Source organism: Emydura macquarii, unplaced genomic scaffold (genome assembly GCF_026122565.2).
Source record: "Emydura macquarii macquarii isolate MOO-44397 ecotype Brisbane River unplaced genomic scaffold, CSIRO-AGI_Emac_v2 contig_1644, whole genome shotgun sequence".
NCBI classification, from domain to species: domain Eukaryota; kingdom Metazoa; phylum Chordata; order Testudines; family Chelidae; genus Emydura; species Emydura macquarii.
The window spans coordinates 9486193-9505576 of record NW_027131781.1 but is presented as its reverse complement, the minus strand read 5'-3'; the positions used below and the strand labels follow the sequence as shown (position 1 = coordinate 9505576).

At 39.3% G+C, this 19384-nt stretch overlaps 1 long non-coding RNA gene across 1 annotated transcript in view; it reads left to right on the top strand.

Moving 5' to 3' along the window:
- Window positions 1-7482: 7482 nt before the first annotated feature.
- LOC137158318 (uncharacterized) overlaps window positions 7483-19384 on the top strand; it is a 117241-nt gene continuing 105339 nt past the window's right edge. The window contains exons 1-2 of the long non-coding RNA XR_010921366.1: window positions 7483-7560; window positions 13637-13764. This is a non-coding gene — a long non-coding RNA (uncharacterized lncRNA). The remainder of the gene's footprint in view (window positions 7561-13636; window positions 13765-19384) is intronic.

Sequence of the window (19384 nt, the reverse complement as noted above, 5' to 3'; positions counted from 1 at the left end):
GAGCCGGGGGTAAGATAGGCCTGCCTAGGACTATAGGTAACATAGACCTTTTATTGTTTTCAGCTCTTTTTTTCTCTTATGTTATGCTTTCCTCCTGCTGCTGAAATGAAAACACCTTGTTCTGAGAGAATTGTCTGGTCCTCTGTTTTATCCACTGGTCAGAAGCTCCGAAAGGGAAGGCTTGCAGGTGCTGAACCCAGTCGGGCCTGCTAAGTAATCATGGTTGGTACTTAGGCTGTTGTAACCTGGGATCCAGTCTAAGAGCGAAAGAACTGCGGGATTCCACTCTGAGAAAGGCTAACACCTGAAGGAATGCACACAGAGAAGGGTCCCAGTGGCAGCTAGCTTCATAATTCTGACAGACAGTAACAGTAATTAGCAATGAGTGAATTTGGTCTGGCTAAAATAAGAACCAGCCTGAATGTTAGCCATAAAGTCAAACAAAATGAAACCCAAAACTTCGCCTGAAAATGAATCCAATCCAATCCAATCTCCATTCGATGACCACACTTTGGAATGAAGCAAAGAGCTGAAGTTAATGAAAAACACTGAGCTAAACCATTGTTTTATTTAAAATGTTCAAACACCCTAATGATCTTTCCTGGGATTTGAAAGGTGACATTTCTCAGCTTTTTTTTTTTTTTTTTAAATGAATCTGTTGAATTCTGTAGCTCATTAAAATGAATGCTAATACAGGGAAATGAATTCCTTCCACAAGAGAATATGATGCTGGGAAACAAACAGTTTAATTTTCTCCTTACTAATAGTTACCAAAAGTGAAATAAAAAAATAATTTTTGTCAGAACATCTAAAAGTTTTACTACCGACCATGTCAGGCATCTCCTTATACAACCGCTCCATATTGCCATTAAAATAAAAAGTAGCATAAACTGGATGAGATTCTAAACAGGCTATTAGTTTGCCATTGAAGCATAACCAATGCCTCAACTAAAACAAGCAAACAAGCAGTCGAACATGTTAACATAATTTTCTATCATTTCTTTTTGATGCGGATTGGATGGAAAAATCTGGGATGCAAGCCATGATGTAGATTTTCAAAATTGATTAGCATTTTTGGACACTGGCAGCAATTGATGTGGTGGTGTAATTTATTTTAAGCTAAAATTGATTAGTGCTTTTTTGAAAAAACGTGTACCAAAATTGCTATGCAAATCAAAGTAAATGAGGCCATGAAATGATGGTAGGAAGGGGGAGTACAGTCAAATATTAGATCAGTCCAATGAAAGCCAGTCGATATTGTGGTATATGTAATATGGCTGTGAATGATTTTTCTTGTTTTTAGATTAGCTATTTGTAATTGTCAAACACTTGTTACAGGGTGTAAAGTGGTTAGCATGTTTGTGGAAGAAATGTTGTTTTGTTCATTGTCATAACATTAATCATGGATAAACTCATTTAAGTTCTAATGTGGATGTAATATATAATTCCACAGAAATTCCATTGTAGCTTAATGTTAATGTTCACTTACTTTAATGTTTCAATGACTTTAAGAATTGTCATTGCAAATATTCAGTCAATCCCAGATGACTGCTAGTGTAAATGGATTGTATTTTTACAGTTCTTTGACTTCCTCTCTATTTCCAACACACAAAAACAATCCTTACAGCCACTATGTTCCTTTGGTGTTATCAAACACAAACAGAAAGTTAAGGAGTGAGTCATACCAGGGCAACTCTCAAAGGAATGAGATCCTTCAAAGGTCAGCCTTTCTTGCTCGTCAATTGTTGACATTTAAGCTTTTATTTCAGTCACTGATAATATTTTCTGAGATAGTAGGGAAGAATTGCTGTGGTGGTATGCAATTATGGACATAATGAGATGCAAAAATGCAAATAAGGTGGCATGTGCCAGTTCTTTGGAGTGCCTTTTGTCAGAATTGCAGGCACCATGAGACTTTGATAGATACCATGTTAGTACTCGTAGTTAGAGCTCTGATATCTTTTTTTAAAAAGCATCTATAATATGCTATCTCTGGATGCTAATTAGAAGTAACCTTTGAAGAAGAAAAATCCAGAGGTCTTTTTTATTGGTAAATTCTTAAAACAGCATTGAACTAATTGTGACACTATCACTCCACTGCAGAAGCAGACAATATCACTCTCTATGCCACATTTATCTATTAGTGCTGTTATAGCTGTTTCAATAGTATTTACTACACCTTGTGTCCCAGAGACATTTTTACATGCTGCTGTTTGTTAATTATTTTATTTTTAATTGCATGGTTAAAAGTAAGAGTTTATAAAACATAATGAAAATGGGAGAATAATATTTCCGCATATTTTTTCACAAAATTAAAAATTACGTAAGATCTCTGCAACTTGAGTCTCTACCTTGACATCAGGAAAAGTGGTAAGAAATATGATTCTTCCACAATCGTGTCAAATATCTGATGTGCAACCTTTCCCTCCCAAATCTAAATATATATTACACAATACGTGATATCGGGCTTGATCTTGCAAGATGCTAATCACTCTAGCCCTGATCCAGCAAAACACTTAAGTACATGCTTAAAGTTAAGCACTTGTGTCATTCCACTGACTTTAATGAAACGACACATGAATAAAATTAAGCACTCACTTATTGTTGGTTTGGGGCCAGAATGTACTGCTCATTGCAGGATCGAATCCATAATTCCCAGACCCAACTACGTCCCAATTTCTATATAATAATTCCACATAAAAAACCTAATGCAGCTAATTATTGTGCTTTTTGGTAGCTCAAAGTCAGGATGATTTATAAATAATGGTGTCTGCAGAGATGTACATGTCACAGATGTGGAACTCAAGCACATGAAATGTTCAGAATTCTGTCTTGACCTCAGCCGGCTGGATTCACTGTTATAAATTCAAAACATGCTCACGTGTCAGACTCAGTGCAGGATCCGCAGGTAGATATGAAACAGATAGGTTAAAACAAAAGGAGAAGGAACTTATAAACAGAGGCTCTGACTCAGCATTTCCTTACACCAATTCTACGCTGCTCTAACTCCATTGAAATAAATAATGAATCAGGCCCAGTGATCGTTTGCAAGAGAATTCTTCCAATGTTGTTTGAGTGTTTCTAAGAAACAGAAGATTCCAAAGGCAAGAATAGCTGTTCAGCCGCCAGGGAAAAAAGGGGGCACATCTGAGTTTAATTGCATGGAATAGCTACAGCTGTCAATACTTTCCCCTCCTTTGCAGTATCTAACATAATCAGATTTTAAATTTCTGACATGGAAACCTTAAAACAATTAGATTAATTTCTGTGTGTTTGTGGGGTGTTTTGCATGCAATATGCATTAGCTTTGATGTTACTTCACTAGGGAGTTGGTTGTCAATTCTTGCATACAGTATACTCCACAACTTCTTTGTGGTTTTCTTTCATGATGCTCTCTCAGATATAAAGCTACTGTACTTTGGCTACCAACTTAATCAATCCTCATTATAATTATACTCAGCACATTAACAACTTTGTATTACACTCAAAAATACTTAGCCCTGCAGAATGGTGTTAATAAGTAGACGACACATATTTCAGGCAAAAACTACTGTCTCTTGTATTCCTTGCAGATTTAAATTTCAGATGGCTATCTTTGCTTCTGAAATAAAGTAGATGATAGATTTTGAAGTCTCCCCTCTTGTGCATGTGCTCGCATGCTCTCTCTATCTCTTTTTTAAGAGGAGGCTTAGGTAAATGATTTCTTAATGTAAAGCTCCATTCAAGCTGGAATGATAGGCAACCCTTAGATGTGTATAAGCCAAAGAATAGTTCTGAACCATACTGTTCTAGAAGCTGAAAGTTGGCTACAGAATAGAAAATTATTATTTATTATTTGTATTATCTTAGCACCTAAGAGGCCCAGTTGTGGACCAGGACCAAGGATAGATGTTGTCAAACACAGAACAAATAAAATCCCTGCCTCAAAGAGCTTACAACCTAAGTATAAGACAAGAGACAACAGATGGATACAGACAGAGCAATGGGAGAGTATAAGGAAATAATGAAACAATAGTGGTCATCAAGATAGGGTATGGCTGTAGTCTATTTTATATTTATCCATTATATGGGGAGCCAAAAATGAAGTTGGAAGCCTCCATGATAAGACTTCTTGCTCCTTCTAGTCTTTGCAGCATGTCAATAAGCTCTGAGCTATAGGGCAGAAAACTTGAAACAAAAGAGCTGGGATGAAATCTTGTTTTCACTGAAGTCAATGGGAAAACTCCCATTGACTTCAGCAGGGGACAGGATTTTACCAACTATGCAGCAAAGAACCATGTACCTCAACATCGGGCTTACAAGGACTGATTAAGTTGCAAAAGGAATGTTTTGGAAGTTACCGACAGCCAAGGGCTGGGTTAGTGAAGTCACGGAACATAAAACTACAAGCCCTATTCAAGGATAGGCACCTGTATGCATGTTTCTGGTTGGCACTTCTTTATCTTGCTTCACACCCCGGGCCATAGGGCATCCACCAGTCTCTCCTATTTATTTTGGTCTTGTGCTGGCTTCTGGGTGTCATGTTGATGGATTTGGCTTCTTTCGCTATTCATCAAAATGTTTCTGCAGGTTACTCCCTTTTTCTCTTTCCAGGTTGTGTCCATATTATCACTTGCAGTGGAAGTCATATTGTTAGCATTCTTAAAGCATGTCATAAATATGTCTATCGTTGTCATTTTATTGTATTTGGTGCTTTAAATTGGTTTCCTCTCCATAGAAGTTCTAATAGTCCAATAAACTCTTTCCAGTGTACTCTGAAGATCCTCTGCATCTATTTACTTTGGAATGAGTGAGGTTATGAATTTCTATTGTAGATTTCCATGACTCACCTCCATAAAGATGGATAGACATGATGCAGGTATTAAAAATTTGTATCAGTGCCAATCATGCTACTTTTCCAAATCTTGTTGGACACATGCTCATAAAAACATAACTGGTGGTTATTTCTGCTATGCTATTGTCTAGTCTTTGGTCTAATGATTCAGTTAATGAGTTCATCCTGATTGCACTGAAATCAATGGGAACTTTGCTGTTGATATCAGTGCCTTCCCAGCAAGCTAGTCTGATAGTTTGATTTGGAAGTGGGAGTCTGCACAAATTGCAAATGGCGTTTTCTGAAGGGAGTCCCTTCTCTGTGGAAGCATTTAAAACATGGGAAAAGCACAATTTGTTTCAGCTGATAACTGCTGAGACTACAGGAGTCTTTCATGATCCTGCTACCGACACACAGTATGCATCAGGTCTGAGATCAGATTGAGACAATCTTGTAACCCAAGCACATCACAACATGAGACCTTTTCTACCTTCTCTCTCACAACTGCACCTGTGTGCTGTGTCCCCACAGCCCTCTCTGTCATGGAAGCACCAGAGGGACCTCTTAGAGAGGCTCCATTGAATCCCCCAGGAGAAACAATGGTTCCCTCTTCCCCTGGGTTATGCAGGAGTGGCCTCAGGGGGCACCCAGTACATACTGTAGCATCTGGAGTGTATCTACTTGGATGGGTGGGTGCGACTAAACTCTACTGTCACACACAGAGTACTCTACAGGGTATTATTAGCGGGGCCTTAGCAGGGCCCAAGAATAATTTTTCATGCCCAGTACAAACTTGTAATAGGACCCCCTCCCACACACATGATGGTGGTTGCAGCTTGGGCCGGGCCCAAGTAAAGTGTATCCTTTCCCCCCCCCCCCCCCATGTGGGGGCCCTGGGTCCAAGAGCAATCTGGTCTTGGAGTGAACACTTCACTAACACACTTGGAGCAGTTCTCCTCTCTCACAGCTACTGTTTTAGGCTCCCTGAAACACTCCACCATCAGTTACATTTGTCGCATTTTTCTTCACAATCATTTGGGCTAGAAACTTAATTTTTTTCCAAATGCAGGCTAAGATTCTTCCCTTTTAATGTGCCTCCAGGAGCTGAGGCCCTTAAGCATGGGCTTGTACTGCCTATGTTTTAATATGGCCTTGATCACATTGAGTATAATAGCATAGGTTTATATATATATATATATATATATATATATGCAAGGGAATACAAATAGTCAGCTGTTGTGACATGACCAATGGACAAAAGTAACTTCTTGCATATAGATTTTATGTTCCCTAAGAGCTGCCAGCCAACCAGGTTGTGTTTCAGTGGGTGCCTGGGAAACATATATATTTTGACACCCTTAGAAATAAGATAAGACTGCACATCACAGATGTGAGTGAAGCCGTAACATGAAAGTTTCATAGGAAGGGAAATCAAGGTAATGGAGCCTATAACACCAGTAGTTCAGCCACCCTGTGCATTACACAATCAGCAGCTTGGACTTCTTCTTTACTTTTGGTATGAGTGTAATGTTGGCTGCTAGTGGATGGAACCACATAGATAGTGAGCTACCAAACACTAAGATATGTTTCAGCAGTTCTACTTTAGCTCAAGTGGCAAGGACCTGTGCATTTTGGCGCTTAAAAGTCTAGGGTTCTAGTCTAGTGTGTATGTCTATGATAGGCTTTTACATAATAATTACATCTAATGTCTGGAGCTCTGCTGTTGAATTTGGATTACTGTGAACCTTAAATGCTTAGGGCAAATGTTTTTCTAATCAAGGTGGGTGTATGTGCAATACTTTTCTGGCTTTATGTAGAGGAGTGGTTGCTTTAACTTCTACCTCTTGCCCCTCTGAACTAGATTATGTGAGGGGATTGGAAAACAGGATAAATTACACCAAGCTCAACTCCCTCTAAACTTTCTTTCACAGTTTGACATCAGCCCCCTCCCTCAGCAATGAAGCAACAGAAGTGCCACAGCACAAACTGACATAATCTGACTTTTGCTGACTCTTTCCTGCACAAAAACTGTTAAAATGCAAGAGTAACTATTAAATTACAAAGAATTTAAGAACAAAGTGATATCTTTGAGCACTGTAGTAGGATGTGAGACGCTGGTAGATTTCTGTGAGGAACCAGGCAGGTTTTCTATATAGATTTCCCTTTAAAAAAAAAATTACAAGAGGAAGTTAGCAAAATATACCAGAAAGCTGCCACAACCCAACTTAAGAAGATCCTGATCAACTGCCCTGTAACTACACCCCAGAATCCATCACTCCCAGTTCATGGCTAAAAGCAATTTTCTAACTGTACGTCTTCGCTACTGATCTAGAGCTCGGAGAATGTGGGTTCAATTCTACAGCGGTTCAGTTCAGACCGTTTTTAAAGAGGAGTTTGCTCATAATCCTTCACCTAAAAAAGGTAAGAGCTACTTCTTTTTTCAGAAAGGGAAGAAAATATTAATGTATGATGCAAACTGACCAAGTAACACAGCACTACACAAAAATAAGTTGTATTCTTTAATTTAACCAAGATGCCTCAAAATGGCCGTCTGACTCCTAAACTACATTTCCCAGAATACCACAGACCCAGAGGTCAGAGGGCACACCTTCTTCCTAGGTATATAAACCGCAGGTTCCGGGTCATTCTTCAGCAAAAAGGATACCCACGTTTGGTAGCAGTGGTTCAGTTCTTTCAAATCATCTAGGATAGAAATAAGTAATTGACTTCAACAGCTCCACATTAAGGTATCTTTTTGACAATTGATACATGGGTTGCATAATGTCTAATTGGCCTCTGAAATGTTTACTCTTCCCAGAGATAATTCCTTGCTACATCCTTGTGACAACTCCTTGTAATATCCAGAAAAATGCAGGTCTTATTAAAAATAATCCTGTCTCTTCACCACTCTAGCTCTGTGGCTTGGGGCGAGATTTGCATGTGTCAGTATTATCCCTGCTCATACCAAAACAAAGTCAATAGCACGCTTGGCTAAGAATGCTGCTGGTGGCAATAAAACCACACCCATGTTTTTTATACATGTACTGGCCATGACCTGTGTTTCTTGGGCCGGGTATCTACACCCCATGGCCGAGGTAGTTACTGAACATTGTAATTACAATAAGCTGTTGCAGCCCAATAAATATGAGGTTATTAGCCAATTAGTCTCTGATGCCTCCTGAAGGCATCTTTCTGTTCCCAGTGATAGCGAAGGTCAGAGTAGCTCCAGGGATGTGAGAGGAGGAGCAGCAGATCTTAGAAAAGTGTAGCCTGCTTCATAGTGGGTCCTTCCCATGCTGCCTTGCAAATGCTGGGAAGGACTGAGGGCATGATCCCATGCTTTTGTTCAAACGTGCCCTGGCTAGCCCAGCTAATGCTACTGGCACAGCTAGAGAGTCTCTGTGTACTCCCCAGCATTTTCAGCCTGTTTATGGCTGCCTCTTCTAAAGATAAGCTAGAGAGAAGCAGCTCCTAGTGCCCTCTCTGCCCTGTGAAGAACCTGACTTAATTTGGCCTATAGGGATTAGATCCTGCCTCTGTGTCCTAAAATGAAAAGGCAGGTGTTGATGACTACCAGCCTTATAAAGTAAATGAGCTCTGCTCTCTTTGATGCTGTACAGTGTGCTTAAAATAAAATCCTCATTAATGAAGATCAGATAAAGAGCTTCGTGCACTGTACACCACAGCCATACATGTAGTACTCCTCTACTTTATTAGCCGACTTGCAGTATCTCACCAGTGATCTCAGCCTGCTGAGCTGGACTGCCCATTTGCTCACCAGGAGTGAAGGATAATTAGTTCTTCATGTTGACTGTGTCCTGAGCCTCTTCTGAGTAGAGGTTGACAGCCATGTGTAGCATTGTGATGTGGAATACTGGTCATTAGGGACAGAGCTGAGATTACCTATCTTATTTCCTGTATGACCTAAGGTCAGAACTGAAGCATGGTCCCTAAAGTGAAAGGCTTTTGCTTTGTACCTAATGCTAGTATGCTAAGTAGCTGCTTCAGAGCTGGCACCTCAAAGAGCCTGAAAATCTAAAATAAACATCATCATTAACACGGGCAATATGAATAAAATGGTCCTCTACGTATAAAGCATGCTTTGTTTGTTTATGAGCAGTGTTACTAAGGAAGCCAGGAGAGATTTGATTTTGAAGCATCCCTAAAAAATGTTATTAATCCAATAGCCACCCAGCTGGTAATGGATTGTTGGTGTCATTTGAAAGCGGAAGATTAAAATTTGTGACATTTAGGGACAGGAGACCAGGTCCTTATGGCAAAGGGGCTAAGGGAGCCCATGTAATGGACACACAGGATTTCCCTCATGTAGGGAATCCCTGAGCATGACAGAACCAGTGTAGGACATCATGGGGGGCCAGAACTTCATCCATAAAAGCATGGTTTGTGAAAAGCGTGTGTGTGTATATAAATGTATACACATGCACCTGTGTATATATGCACACAACACAAACATGCAATCAATCACCAGTGTAGGACAGTAATGTCTATGGAGCATGGTTCCTGTTTGGCATACCAGCTCTTTGGGATCATGTCTAGCTGGCATACTCTGAAGGAACCCTCACTCCAGGACTGGAAAGCTGCAATGGGCTCCCTGATGACTCTTTTCTTTGGCTGCACCCAGCATTTACTGAGACCAACTAGGGATGCAATACAACATCTAATCATTCAATTCCATTGTTAGCCAGAGGCTTGGAGGATCTGAATCTCCAGTTTTATTCTATTAAGACAAACCTACATTATATTAAGAAATTCACACTCACTGTTCCTTTCATAATAGTTTGATTTTGTTTGTCTTTGTATGTATGATATATACATTTTAAGTATATGTATTATATGTCTAATGTGTGTGTTTATATAAATTATGCATGTCTGTGTAAATTATTTGATCCCTTTTAAAAAATCATTAAACTGCCATTAGGAATATGTTGGTTTTACTAAAAATGTATCAACAAATCTTTACATAATAGAATAGATGTATACTTAATTAGCTAACACTGGTTTAAATTCTTCATGGTATTCACTGATTTCATAGCAGTGACTATTTTGTCACAATCCAGTATGTTATTTTTCAGCTAGCTTCTATCACTGCTGGTAGGTAACTATGTGATATATAACTTGCAAGCAGTCCTGCTGTTTGTTACTGGCAATTAATTTCTCTGCTGCCTTTCTTCCATTCAAACCAAGCCTTTATGCTCTAAATCCAGCTATTCTAATACTCCCCACTTCTGCTGTGTAGAAAAGACTCAGACTGACAGATTATCGCAGGGCAGTTAAGCATGTAATTGCTCAAATGAGTTAAAATCCCTTCAAATATCTGTCTTTGTACCTCATCACACCACTTCATGGACTCAAATATTTGACAATTGATGAAGATAAACTAAAGGGATCTTCATTAGCTACCAACCACCGTGACAAGCTTCTTTCAGCTAAAGGCTGGTGAATTTTGGGACTTATTATCTACTTAAAAACTGCAGGAAAGCAGAAAAATACTTCAGTGTACTTTAAACTAGAGAAAACTAGGAGCTTACATGGTAGTTAGGGTCAAACAAAACTGCAGTTTGCTAATCTAGAGCTGTTCTTGTCAAAAGTGGGCAGTAAGACACTCAAGGAATCTGACTTAATAAAAACTTAAGGGAATTATATCAAAGTTCTGATGGCAGCAGTGATCAAGGCCTTCTGGTTAATGGCAAAATACCATGATCGTATTTATTACAACATCAGGGAGCAGCAGAAATCCATTTGCCAAATGACGCTCTTTTATTAGCACATAGCAGCTACAGTGGTGTGAAATAATAACTTCTCACCCACTTAGTTTTGATGTCAGGACCCAGGTCCAAATTGAGGAACAGTGGTGGTGAGCTGCACCAGAAACCTTCATGTATCTTTAGGGCTCTGAATGAACTGTGAAGAGTTAAATTAGATGAGCATGGAGGACACATCAAGCCTCCCTCTATTTTGATATCCCACCAATCAAATGAGTAGACGTGCCCATTAATGGCAGGGAGTTGGAAGGTGGTCACAAAAGTAGTGCCAAAAAAAGTGTGTGTGTGTGTGTGTGTGTGTGTGTGTGTGTGTGTAATCATGGCCTCACTGAAGTTAATGGCCAGAATTTCATCTGTTATTGGGGAAAATCATGGTTTTGTGAAAAGTGTGTGTGCTTGCATACGTGTGTATATATGCAAGTGTGTGTGTGTGTGTGTGTGTGTGTGTGTGTGTATACATAATTTTATTGCTTTGCATTTTTCACTTTTTTCTGCAAAAAATGACATACAGTTTTTGTAAGTGGAAATAAATATCATTTTGCCTGAACAGGGTCAAAATTTTACCATTTTGATCAGTAAGCAAGGGGCCAGTCAGGCCATTATGCAGTGACACCAGTTGGGGAGTTAAATTCTAATAACAACAACATCCTTTTTTATTGTTTCCTCATTCAAGGATCTCAAAGTACTTTACAAACTTTAATTAAAACCTATCCCTCTTGTGAGGCATATATGGAATCATTTCAACCACCACCAAAACATCGCCCTATCTAAGGTGTTACACCACATCTGTCTCTAAAAGCACATAGGAACACAACATAAGAGAAGATATTTATGTGAGCCCAGAACACCAAGATAACAGCCTCACTTATATAAAAAAAATGCCTTGGGATTTGATCTTTAATGACTAGAATTATTCAGATGTTTGCTTGATGTCTCATCCTAGAGCAGCATAATGCATTTAATTCTGTACTGGGCTATTAGCTGAATACTGACATGCCTTCTGCCAACCGTCAAATCCCCAACATTATTTTCTGATGTATCTGGGTTTTCCTTGAAAACTCCCCTCCTCCCCCCACTTAAAGTAGTGGCCCAACATAGCTTTGATCAGGTTGTGACACTGCACAAGATCACAGCACTAGGAGATGTGATCACAAGCTGCAAACAATGGAGGCATATGATCATGGCCCTATGACCCAAACTGACTTCTTTTTTTTTTTTTTCATCAGCAGGTGGATTAACCTTAAAAAAAAAAAAAAATCAGATGATGGTTCTTTTCGCCTTTTGAAATTTGAGAGTGTTTGGGAAGGGTGGAGGAAATGCTTTTTAAAATTAATATACTAGATCCAGGTTGCAAATAAACGATTCAGGCTTGACTTCAAAATGAGTTTTGCCAAAGTGAGCATGTGAGAACATAATGCATTTAGCATGGACTGTCTATTGTTCTGTGTTTGCACAGTTCCTATTTTTTGTGCTGTGTTTGTACAGCACAACGGGGTCCCGGCACATAACAACTACCGCAATATAAATAATAGAATTGGGCCCACGCTACTCCAATGAATACTGTATAGTAAAGATTGTTTGCTCTTTTGGGGATAAATCCTGATCCTTGAGTTTCCTGTCAGTTTTATGTTGATCTTCCTTTTTCTAACTTTGTGCTGGAGCCGCACACATTACTGTAGTTCTATGGAAATATCCACACCTTGGACTTTCTCTAGGAGAGAATAGAAATAGCAGAGTAAGGACTCATTTTACATATGGAAACAACAATAAAATCCTGCATTGTCTAAAATATTGGCTGTGTGTGATATCACATGTGGCCTCACCTTATACATGATGATTAAGAGATTTGTCCATTAGCACAAGTGGTGGAGTCTTTCTTTCTTTCTTTCTTTCTTGTAGCTGAAGGAACAGGATACCAGTCCTGAGACTGTGTGTGTGCATGTACAAAAGTGGTGCAGTAACTGAACCTGTTAAGGTCTCACTTCTGTTATCTGCAAGCGCAAGGATTCTGTACAGTCTCTGGAGGGTGGGAAATAGTAAGTGCACACTGCTTGTTGGTTATGTATGCAGGGGAGCAGCATGGGCAATATAATGTGACCAGAGTGGGGCATCACTGGGAGAAGCAGCTGTGCGGGAAAATGCTTTATGTATGGAGAAGACAGGATTCTTGAACTCAATGAGGTGACATCACACAAAACTCAGCTCCACTTTATTAATGGCCCATTGTTTCTTTTGATAGGTAGCTTAGTGGGTGAGGCACTGGACTGCAAGTCAGAACACCAGGGTTCTACTCCTGGCTCAGTAAATGACCTGCTTGACACAACTTTGGCCGTTCTCCCCTTCCACCTTTTGTTTGCCATGTCTCTGTACACTGTAAGCTCTGCAGGGCAGGATCTCTCTCTTACTATGTGTTCATACACTGCCTACCACAATGGGACCCTGATCTGCCTTGTCTATTGTGGGGTTTTATACTGCTGCCCACACCATGGTATCTGAGCTCAGCTGAAGCCTCCAGGCACTAAATATAATACATGCAAATTGTAAATCCACAGAAATGAACTAATTTGACTCTGGAGAGAGTGTCAATGTGCTGCAGAGATACAGAGGGACATTGTGCTGAGCAGGCTGTTGCTGTTCATCTGGCAGTAGGAGCAGTAGGCTGATTAGGTATTCGAATGTGCAATAGAAAATAGCCAAAGTAGGGCATTACTGCAGGAAGATGAGGCGTGTGAGGCACTGTCAGTAAATTTGTGGATGCCTAAGACAAATGGAACAGCTAAATCCAAACTCTCTGCTAGTATAAAGTCAATGAAGCTGTGTCCATTTATGCCAGCAGAGAATTTGGCCTAGTGCATTTTATTCACAAAATGTAATTATTATGTAATAATAAGTTTTCCATTAACTTTTCAAACATGTTTGTTAAAAAACCAAAAGTTTTAAGCCTGAAAAAAGAATGCTGTCTTTTTCATTGGTATTGAATTCTGATTTAATACTGATACCCAAAATGTTTTTAAAACCTCCATCTTTTTTATCTGCTTAGGTCCTGTTGGGGCCTAGAGGTCTGGAAATGACCAGTGTAAATACATCCACTAATCTTATTCCCCTGTGCTGACATCAAGGCTGAAGTATTCTGCAAAGAAGAACTGTGCTTGATTCCCTCTGCTCACAGTAAGTTGAACTTTAAACTTCCTACTGAAGTTAATCACACTTGCTCTCATGAGTAAAAATATTTTTAATATGAAACAATACTCCAATGAGGTTTGACCAACTATATTTTCATTGTAATTGATTTATACCAAAAGATAAAATGAGTTAATTAGGGCATGCTATCAGAATTAGTGGCCAGGGAAATACTCTATACAACTAGCAGGCATGGGATAGGAGATGATTTTTTTAAAAAGGGACTAGAACACTAGCATTTTTTATCCTCCAAGGACTGAATTCAGTAATGAAAATATGTCTGTTGTGCACAAATCCAGTAGGTGCATCTTCCATATTCTGAAATCTAGATGGAGTCTGAATCCAGTCCAAAGCAATTTAACCAGTTCTGAGTTCCTGGCACTTCACTACAGCCTGCGGTTGGCATGGTAATATTACAGTGTTTCTAGAAATATACATGTCTCTCTTATCAGACTCAAAGTTTCTTCAGAGTGGTGGTGTACAATACACATTTAGGGCCCAATTCTGTAACTTTTACTCATATTACGTAGTGAATTCAATGGGTATCACTCATCTAAGTACCACTCAACATGAGTAAGGTTTAGACATTCAGTCCCTTAGTTACTGGTATAGCTTCTGGTCATAGTGACACATTCAGTTTTGAGCTGTTACGAGCAGGTGGGGGTTTAGACAGCTTGACAGTGGAATGCAATGTATCATCATTAGGGCTGTAATTGGGTCATGGTAAATTATAGGAAAAATCCAGTTGCCATGGTGGAAGCATCAGAAGGGCTTATTTTGTGGTCATCAAACAATTGTCTTACGGAAACTTGTCGTGGTGGAGACGTAAGTCTTGAGAATGTACTAAAAATTAGTTAGACTCATGTTTGGTAGTAAGCAAAAAGCTCTAAAGGCCTACATCTGCATAGACAATCACTGGGAGGTGCTCTGTGCATAAGGCTGTGTCAGCATTTTTAGGATAAACACTGTTTTTTCAAAGATTTCCAATTTGGGCATAACAATAATTACTCTTTTACAAAATAGGACATATACATTGATTGCCTGAAAGTGACCATTGATTTTAATTACAGCACATTTTTGTTTAAATTTGAGTGGTATATTTTCACGGTAGAGACAATGCTTAAAAACTGCAAAGGTTGTTTCATGAACTGTCTTCCCATGTGTCTCATTTGCCAAAACATCTGGAATCCTCAAAGCCAGATTTTGCCTAGACCTTCTGGGAGCAATGGGTAGCCCTGTCCCTGGGGTCATGCAAGTGGAGAGAACTCCCTCTGTGCCATCAAAATCAGTATGTTATTCCTCCAACCTTCCCTGAACCTTGCAGAGACACCTTCTCAGGGTCTCTGCAGGTCTGGGATCCACGTACGGAAAACAGATGGGCTGCTGTTATAGTCATAGAGGAGGCAGCATTTCCCTCCAATCCCATGGAACTTTTGAGTATAATTTACACACCTTTCCCTTCTGTGTTGTGAGATCCCTTTAGAGATGCTTAGATACCATGGTTATGGACCTGGTTCAAGGACCGGAATAGGTTATGGACAGAGGATGTTCTGAGGTCAAAATGGGACCTTTCCTCTCCTAAGACCTGCATATAATGGGGGTCCTGTGATGTTACAAGAAACTTTCCCCAGATCATGGAAATACGTGGAATCACTGTTCAGAAGAAACAAGGTCCAAATACTGTACCAATCTTGAACTTTAGGAATGAGTTTGCTGGGAGATTTGCATAACACTGCATTTTGTTTAAGATAAAAACGTCTTGTGACCCGATAGTATTAGAGGGCTGCTGACACCTCAGAGTTACATTGATCTTCGTGGGCTTTACTATTACAAAAGTAGAATAAAGGATATGTGCTGGACATCAAAGAATGAATACAGTGATGCTGTCAAAACATAGTGTAATCAACTATATTTCACCTCTGTCCTTCTCATCCTTTTGCTGGAGTCCTTTTCACTGTTACTATCATCCTTCTCCTGAATGACAGGTGAGGTCGGATGCAGGATAGTCAATAAAGTCTCTCATGTATATTTCAAAGAGCAGGAGTCAATTAACCTTGAGAGAGTTAGACATTCTCTTGTCTATAACAACAGTCCAACATACTAAATGCAGTCAGGCTATGTGTAGGTTCTTGACGATAGTGAGCAGCTCAGATGCTAATGAGGAAGTCAGACTAAGGTCCTCTCCTCTCTTGGTTGAAAGGTCTTTTCTTTTTTTTTAAAATAGTGTTTGTAATACATCAGTAGCAGGGCATGTTCTCAGTTAAAATGAATTTTTAGTATTAATTGTTTATAAGTAGCACCATAGTTGGGCATGTTCCTTTACGAGTAAATAGAGAGACATGAAAGACAAACAGCCAAAGAAAACACGAGGGTACAAGAACAAGTGGAAGTATAAAGGGACATTGTACCAAACAAAGGTCCTTGTTAACTTTTATAATGATACATTCTAAATGTTTAAATTTACCACCTTCCACAAAATATTTACAAACATGAACCAAATAATCTGGTAACCCCTTTATAAGGCAGGGGAATGATGCTGGAGGAGGGAATTTTTCTCCCTAGGACTTGTGTATGAAGAATGCCTCTCAGGCAGATCTACCCATATCCCATGTGGAAGGGACTGAGAGGGAATCACGATGTGGAATTTTAACTTTTGAGTTGTTTTTTTCCCACACACACACACAGAGTTCCAAAACATCATCGGCCTGAAAATTGTCACACATGCACTAAACTGATGTCTGTGTAGGTTACTGGCTTCCTATAGGCTAGAAGAGCTTGGGAACAGTAAAAGATGATACGTTGTAGGGGCTCACTGGGGCAGAGCCCCATTGGCTATGTCTACACTGCAACTGGAAGGAGTGATTCTCAGAGTAGGTTGACACACTGGTGCTAACTCAGCTGGAGTTAGTGCACTGAAAATAACACTGGTGGTGGCTCTGACCAGCCATCCAAGCTTGGACCCAGGGGGTTGGGTGAGCTTGGACTTCAGTGGCCATACTGATCAGGTTTCAGGGTCCCTGATGTCAGTGGGACTACTCGTGATTAAAGTTAAGCAGGTTTAGTGGTGATATTTTCAAATGCTGAGTTAGGACCACATGTTCAATTGAAAGTCATTGGGACTTTCACTCCTAAATCACTGAGGTGCTTTGAAAACCCCACTCAGAATCTCTCTCTTGGAATCAACTGAGTATCCCTACTCACTCTAGAGATATATCCATTTTCTTTTCTTTTTTTAGTTGGAATATTCACATTCCCAGATTGTAACAAGTGTTAGCACAGTTAATTATAAGATATTGCAGAGGGAAAAATAGTTGTAATGATTATTGCCTAGTTTTTTTCTTTAACGCGTAGACCCAGGGAATATTAAAATAAGGCATGTTGTTCAGTTTTAGAAAATATTCTTCTTCTTGGGTATTTAGGTAGATTTTTTTTGTGTGTGTAATACATTTTATATGCAGACAGGATCACACAAAAGTGGCAGAATGGAAATTTATTTTTCTTATCTATTAGAAAGAAACCCCTGTAGACGCTACTACCCTTGGAAGGACTCATCTTCACCTTCTATAAGGACTCATTCATCTATTCATTTTAAATTGGTTGCAAAACACAATTATACATAAAGAAACAGTAAAGAGCTCTGTCAAATGCACTAGAGCAGTAAATACTGTTTTCAATTAAACATTAATCTAAAGGATATTATTTCACTGTCTGAGCCATAACAGATTTACTTTTTAAGCAAACATATTTTAATTACTAAAATTTCATTTGGTGGCTCAGAAAGTTCGTTCCTTTAATGAAGATGATATTTTGTAGTTACTTACTGTACTAACTCACTAAGGGTCTCCTCCTGCATTTCATTAAGTACCCCAAAACTCTTTGAAGTCACTCCTTTTCTGTGTAAACATAATCAGGCCCAAAGTTAAGACAGTTACTCAGAGGCACTGGGGCCAGACCCCCAAAAGCAAATCAGCATAGCTTCATCGATTTCAGGGAATCTACACTGATTTATGTCAGATAGCACTTTGGACCACTTGATTTTAATGTCTAAAGATGTAGTTTGAGACTGATTATAAATATGTGAAAAGCATATTGCTTCAAATTCTTGTCTTGTCTTAGCTCTAGTTCTAGATATAGCAGTTAACAAAAGACTGAGTATTGCTTTTCTTCCAACTCTTTGTCTTATATTGTAGCTATATTGGTGCAATACTGATTATCCTATATTTTGATTGAACAGTTGCATGATAATCAGATTCCACTGTAAAGTAGGACTGGAAAAAACAGTTGCATGATAATCAGAATTCTGTTCTCACTTAATTTCACTGCTACATGCATACATCCCTTCCCCACAGGTCAATTTTTAGGTAACCAGAAGTGGAAAGATAACAGACTGCTACTCACCTACACAATTTACATGAAATGGGTATTAAGCTAAATGGGTTGCTTGCAGTACAAAGTAGCAATTGCTCAGGAAATACTGAGCAGGGGATATGCACAAGTTGAGTTGGGAGATAAAAAAGAACAAAGAAAGTTTTGGATAAATTAGTCTGAAGTTTAATGCTGCTCCAAGGTATTTTAAGTCACCAGCTGGCATTTATATGGCAGGTGATCTATGCAGATACTGACCTTGTCAATATTACAGGGTAATCAATAAGTGCTCAATTCAATATTAACTGATAGCCTCTTGGGCTCTGCAGTGTCAGTTAATTCTGATTCATAAAGGTAAATTTCTCTACCTTCTGCACTGCTGCTGAGAAAGTAGGGTAAGTCTCCACCCGGAAGACTACTGAAGATAATTTTAAAGGATTAAATTCAGCTATTGAGTGCATGGAACACAGTGGAATGTTAGAGAAAAGCAATGGCCTTCATCCTTATTTATTCCACCATTTGGACTGTATTTCTTTAATTCTTTCTTGGCCTACAAAATTAAGAATGTGTTTCTCAACTGGACTTCAGTGAGTTTGTGACAGCATCAGCAGTTATGGAATCAACAGAGTTTGGAGCATTAGAAGTCTCCGATCCTGGACATCAGCATATCTCCTTGTTCTAATAAGTTTGCTACAGATTTGTGGTGTATTTTACTTATAAGTCCATTACTTGTTTGCTTTAGTACCATCCAAAGCTGTAAGCATTTTGCTATTTATTCACAGAGGGGAGAAGAGTCGCATGTGGGCAAGGATTGCCTGGTGCTCTTTGTTGCAGCTTTTGGGATTAATGTTCTACTGGCTTGTCATATCACTTAGATCTGATCTTGGTGACAGTAGTGTCAAAAATTCTGGATTCAGAAGGCATGCGGGTTAGCAAGTAGCCAATGTTCTAGCAAAGTCTGGAGAATATTATATGTAGGGGTTCCATCAAAACACTTAAGCATGTACTTTGCGGGGACCAAATTCTGTCCACTCCCAACTAGTCCCATCCAGCTCTATTCTTGGTCCCTTCCCTCAGTGATGAAGGCAAGTGCATAGGGGCACTCTGTAGACAAGTAGCGGGTCCAGTTTTTAAGAGGACAACCAGAAAGTTGTCCCTATTCCTTTGCCGAAATGTGATCCCTTTGAATGTGTGTGTTAATATATTTATTGTTAGCCATCTAGATCTAGAATGATCTATATCA